This window comes from Ambystoma mexicanum, chromosome 2q (assembly GCF_040938575.1).
Source record: "Ambystoma mexicanum isolate Mex_15411 chromosome 2q, UKY_AmexF1_1, whole genome shotgun sequence".
Classification (NCBI taxonomy): domain Eukaryota; kingdom Metazoa; phylum Chordata; class Amphibia; order Caudata; family Ambystomatidae; genus Ambystoma; species Ambystoma mexicanum.
Genome location: NC_090924.1, coordinates 235842329 through 235848328, shown reverse-complemented (window position 1 = coordinate 235848328; position 6000 = coordinate 235842329). Strand labels below are relative to the sequence as shown.

The 6000-nt window shown below is 47.0% G+C and overlaps 1 long non-coding RNA gene across 1 annotated transcript in view; it reads right to left on the bottom strand.

The window, feature by feature from the left end:
• Positions 1-253: 253 nt before the first annotated feature.
• The window catches only part of LOC138568940 (uncharacterized), a 316876-nt gene continuing 311129 nt past the window's right edge, over positions 254-6000 (bottom strand). Inside the window, exon 5 of the long non-coding RNA XR_011303014.1 lies at positions 254-678. This is a non-coding gene — a long non-coding RNA (uncharacterized lncRNA). The remainder of the gene's footprint in view (positions 679-6000) is intronic.

Genomic DNA, 6000 nt, shown 5'->3' with positions numbered 1-6000 from the left:
AATGCTGTAGTAAATCGCCAATGTATAGCCCCAACAGGCTAGCAACACCACAGAGGACTAAAGTAGCCACAGTGGAACATTATGCATCCCTATTTATGGGACGACAAACTCCCAACACTATACCTAAGGAATGCAACACTGGCAGTAGTAATGGTATATGAACCTATAATGGAATAGCCGTCCCCGGCCACGCGTTGCTGTGGCTCAGTCTGGTTAAATGGAAAAGAATGAAAAGAAAAAGCGCACGTTTCTAATATGTTTAATTTCACAATGCTTGTGGTTCGTTTTTAATGGCTCTGGCGGTTCTCCAAGCTGAGGCAGTTTAATTTTTCCAGCGGTGCAACACATTCCTTTCGTTTCTCCAATAAATTTCAGAGCCTTGCAATAAGGACACACTTCAGTCATGGTGCCGATGAGTACATGCCGGCTCAAACTATAATCATCATCTGGGTTGTACTGGAATGCAAGGCGTTGTAATTGCGTGATTTTTGAGCACGGATTCGTGTTTGACGCTGATCTGCTGTTTCTCATTGACGTCTTTCAGCCACTCTCAGCCTGTCGTGTTTATTCTGTTGAGAACAAAGCAGATCTGAAGCTGCAGAACGCGATCGCCTTGCTCGCTACCGTGCATCCTGAAGTCTGGCTGCACATGCTTCCTCTGCAGGTATTTGAGCCATTCTAAATCAGAAACATTGAAATGGAATAGTAAAATATTTAGTATAGCGTTTGTTGCTTTTACATCCAACAGATGGAGCTGTTTAGCAATAAAATATTTAGTATAGCGTGTGTTGCTTTTACGTCCAACAGATGGCGCTGTTTTATCAGAAAAAGCATGTTTTTACCTGTCACAGGTGTGACATCTATGTATAGTAGGTATATAAAAACACGTGCCTATTCGAATGCAACGTTGTGTCAAAATTTCAAAGCAATCTGTGAAAAACGTTCGGAGATTTGAGATTATGAACAAACAAACATTTACATTTTTATTTATATAGATTGACACTGACAACACAAACCTGCAGAAGTACAACTAACCAACCATCAGGGCACATGCATGAGAGCAATGCACAGGCCCAACAGAGGCACCATAGCATTCAGCTATGACAACCACAGACCCTAAAAGCTGGCCATGAGCTGTGTGCATGGTGTTACATGAAAAACAAATAGTGAATGACTCCACATGCAAGATCTGTGATTGTAAGACATGTTGTGCGACAATACACGTAAAATGTATGCACGGCATGTCTATCAACATGCCATAGTAAAAGGCAACGCATCTGCAATGCTCTGTGACTGACACTGATGACCTTTGCCTTTGCAGGCGATTCCGGATACCCCAGCTACCATGGCAAATGACACCCATGCAGAAATCACAGACGCCACAGGAGGTGGCCTACAATCAGGCACACGTCCAGACCAGGCTCTGCATCGAGCAGACCTTTGACCTGTTGAAGGCTCGTTTCCGGTGCCTACACCAGACTGGATGGGCCTTAATTTAGAGGCCAGAGAAGGTTGGATAAAAATGTTGTTGCCTGTGCCGTGCTGTACAACATTTGCCTCAGGCAGAATGTCCCCCTAGCCCCTGATGTCAACATGCCACCCCCAGAAGAGGAGGACTTGCTGCCTCTGGGTGATGGTCTGCCATGAAGTGGGTGGGAATAGTGCAGGGATGGACGTCTGGTTCGGCAAGACATGATGGACAATATTTATACCACATTCATATCCACATGCTATGCACCTCTGTAAATACAGTCATGTTATGAATGAAACACATGTACACAATGAGGAATGACCGAGCATTGCTTCAAGTGAACAACTATTTGATCTTCAAATGTGAAAAAACCCTCCTCCTCACAACACCATCCTCAACACATCCTCCCAATCACCTCCCTTATGCCTATATATACATGCACAATCACGTGTGTGGCCTCTTGCCCCAACTAATCTCCTCCAGCTCCTTTGGAGCCAGATTGCGCACAGAGCATAGCCTTGGGTGCGGGGCAAATATCCTTCTGTGGGGGTGATGGAGATGGACTGGTCCGACTCTGGCCCCCAGATACATTGCAGTGCCAAGGGCATGCTGGCCAGCATTGCATCGGCAAAGGCCGAGATGCCCTATGTCATCTCCCTCACCCTCTGCTCGATGGCAGTCATGGCGGCAGATGTTGCAGCTGCCTGTCATCAGTCCTGGTCCATGGCCCTCATTTTCCTCTGTGAGATGCCCAGAACCCAGTCATGGATGGCATGAAGGTGTTGAAGTTGAGTGTCTGATAGGGTTCCCAGGCGAACCTGGTGCTGCTCCATAGCATACAGCTTCCTCCAGATGGTATCCTGTGATGCATGGGGTATTGGTTGAGGGCTATGGGGAGGTCTGGGGCTGAAGCAGGGTGAGCTGTAAGACCTACCATCTATGTCACCCTCCGACTCCATACCGACCATGTGGCTGGGTGTACCGCTCAGGTGACAAGGGGGTATGATGGGCCAGTTGGGTGGGTGGGTGTGCAGTGACCTTTGTGCACCTGCCAGTATCGGGCTCCCCTGTCATGACCACAGTGGGCAAGTGTAGGGGTGGTTGCAGGTGCCAGGGATGCACTACCTGCATCTGTGTCATCATTGATACCATTGTGTGTCGTGCTGGCACTGGCATCTGTGGTGCTGTTGGGCCCTGGTGCCACAATCCTGCCCTTTCCCCTTACATTCCCATCACTGCGTGGTGCAGGGCTGGTGGCTGTTGGCGTTGCCCTGGAGGCCCAGCCATGGGATGTAGATGGTCCTACATTCTCCTTCTCCGGACTCGCCTGTGAGCCTGTTGGATGACCAATAACATGCTGTTAGTCATCATGCATATCTGTGACTTGCTAGTCACATATGCTATATGGTGGAGGGGCATCCTACACATGTGGTGTGAAGGGTATGGTCTATTGCAGACCCACACTGGTGTGGCTGTGGTGCCGTATTGCAATGGAAAGCGCCCAACTCCAGTGCTGGAGCAGGGAGTTAATGATTACAACTGAGATCTTCTGCTATACCAGCATGCAGAATACAGGTCCGCCAGAGGGAATTACCTTTACTGCCAATCGTGAGTGTGAGCTCCCGCCAATTTGTAATATGGCAGTAATTCCACCTGACACCAGAGTGGTAATGGTAATTCTGCTGAGGATGAATTACCACCGTATTACCGCCCAACTCATAATGAGCCCCATGGTCACATGAGCTTCAAATAAGTTATGGAAGACCATGCACTAAGATAGTGCCCTATGCCCATTTCCATTGTACTTGGAGGGGATTGCAACCTACAAATAAGCAATGGCTCCCACGCAGGATATTTTGGGCCCTTTGATAGATATGGTGCTAGGAATCGCAGATCCTACAATGACGGATAAACGCACCTGCACAGTGGGCCTCTCCTGGCTCTTGGAGTGGAGTCTTTACATCAGTTGATGGTCGTACACCCAGTGATAACTCAGGTAATTATACTTTCAAGGGCCATCAGGGGAATTCAACCATTGATTTTTTTTAAATGTTTTGTTTGTGATATAGTTTATTCAACTTTACACAACAAATGGCAAAAAATAAAAGATTCCCAGATAATCTCCCTCTCCTCATGACGCACCGAGCCAGAGCCTTCATGATAAGATGTTAAGAATGTTCACTTTTTCTCTCCAGAGCATGGTAAAATAAATATTACAGGCATGATTATTACTGTTCATAAATTCACTCCACAAGCATTTCTCAGATGAGATTCCCCATTTTCCTGCTTATCGCATCGCACCTACCCTTAGTTTATCTAGGGATATACATGCACACAGCAAATGTCTCAGTGTTTCTTAGTCCTCCTCCCCACATAGGCGACATTCCCTGCAGTCCGTCGGCATCCGATACCAAGCACCTTCAGTTTGTCTGGTTTTAACAATGTTAAATATTATTCTTATGTAGTCCCAGGCTATATAGCTGCCTAGGATTTGTTGGATGTATGTGGATATTCCCTGTTTAGTCAGTATGTGGGCAACATATTCTGAGGCAGAGTTTTTAGTGCTGAGATTGACCACTGCTTGGTCGTGGTCAGCCAAGATGTCTTTCATGGTTTTCTGGTTTTCTTATATGTGGGGAAGGGTTTCTCGAGTAAACTTTCCGAAGCCAATAGGCAATGGGTAGGCTAAATTGGGACAATTGAAGTATAGGCAAGCAATATATAAAAGTGAATGTTTTCTTGGCACCCGACCCCCCAGTGGTTGCAACAACCTGCCTGGAAGAACAGGTGGGGGACAGGGATATTACAACATGAGGGAGGGAAATGAGAGGCGAGTTATTGGGGTGGTGGGAACCAGCCCACCAAGATGCAAACATACATGGCGCGACTAGGCATAGTCACCTGGAATGTAAGAGGGTTAAATAACTAAATCAAGAGGCTAAGGGTGCACACTTATTTGATTAAGAGGGGCATACAAGTGGTGATGCTGCAAGAAACACACCTCACAGATGATAGACAGGCTGTGATAGGTAGGAAGTGGGGAGGCAGGTTGTATGGCTCACCCTTCTCGGCATACGCCAGAGGAGTCCTCATCTGGATCGCCTTCACCGTACCCTTCCAGATATAGAGGTCAAAAAAGATGGGGAAGGCAGGTTAGTCATAGTACAAGGGCTGTGGGAAAACAGGAGAGTCTACCTTGTGAACACCTATGCACCCAACCATGACGCCACAGCGTTATTCAAATCCTTGCATTCTAAATTGTCAATGTACAGAGAGTCCATGTGGATATGGGGAAGAGATTTTAATTGTACCCGCAACCCCACCTTGGACAGGTTAGACAACAAAAATAATAAACCAGCACCACCGCCTATACGCCTTAGGCACTCTTTTACGGAACCTGGAGGTGGTAGACATTTGGAGGGAAACGCATGGGGAAAAGCTCTGGTACTCATATTATTCAACCCTGCACTACATGCAGACGCGGATAGATTATATTTTCACAGGAACTGAAACACTGGGAAAGTTTGCACATATAGACTATAGGGCTAGGGTCCTATCGGATCACTCACCGTTAGTAGCAATATGGCAAGGTCCTGCACACAAACCCCCCAATACCCACTTGGAGACTGAAGGCGGAAGCTATACTAGATGATGACTTTAGCACCTACCTGGGAGAACGGATAGAGGAATACTTTGAAACCAACACGGGCAGTGTGACTAAGGTAGGTACACTCTGGGACGCCTTTAAAGTTGTCATGAGAGGAGCAGCAATAGGGAAGACGGGAGGGCTCCGGCAGGGGATCTTGCGGAACCTGGAGGAAATCGAAGATGATATTGCAAGGTTGGAAAAAACGGGAGAGAGAGGGTGAGGGTGAACAAGTAGTCTGCTTAAGATGAAACAAAAATGCATTGGAGAATGAGAGAGGCTGGGAGGGTTAGATTTTACAAAGTACACACAAAGTTGCATGCAGAAGGAGATAAACCAGGGAGATTGCTGGCTTGGCTGTGCAAGATGGAAAAGCCTAGGGAAATGATCCACGCCATAGCTGATGAGCACGGAGAGACCGTTCAAACCCAGCAGGGGATGAACAAGGTATTCTCCAGGTTCTATAGGTCCCTATACTCAGAGGATAAAACTGAAGTGGACAGGCACATTGATGAGGCCGTAAACTTAATTAGGTTACCTAGATTAGAGGAGGAACATGCAGAAGTATCAGACGCCCCACTGACACTAGAAGAAATAAGCGCAGTAATATCGGAACTCCCGACAGCCAAAACCCCAGGACCGGATGCACTTCCCGGAGAGTTTTACAAAGCTTACGCAACAACATTGGCCCCCAGGCTGTTGGACACTTTTACAGAGGCATACGAACAGGAAAATTGCCCGACGGTCTGACAGAATCAATCATAGTGCCCATCCTCAAACCTGGCAAGCCTCTGAATAACTGCGGATCATACATACCCATGTCAATGGTAAATAAGGACTGCAAAATTCTAACTGCACTACTGGCAAACAGACTTAAGGTAGT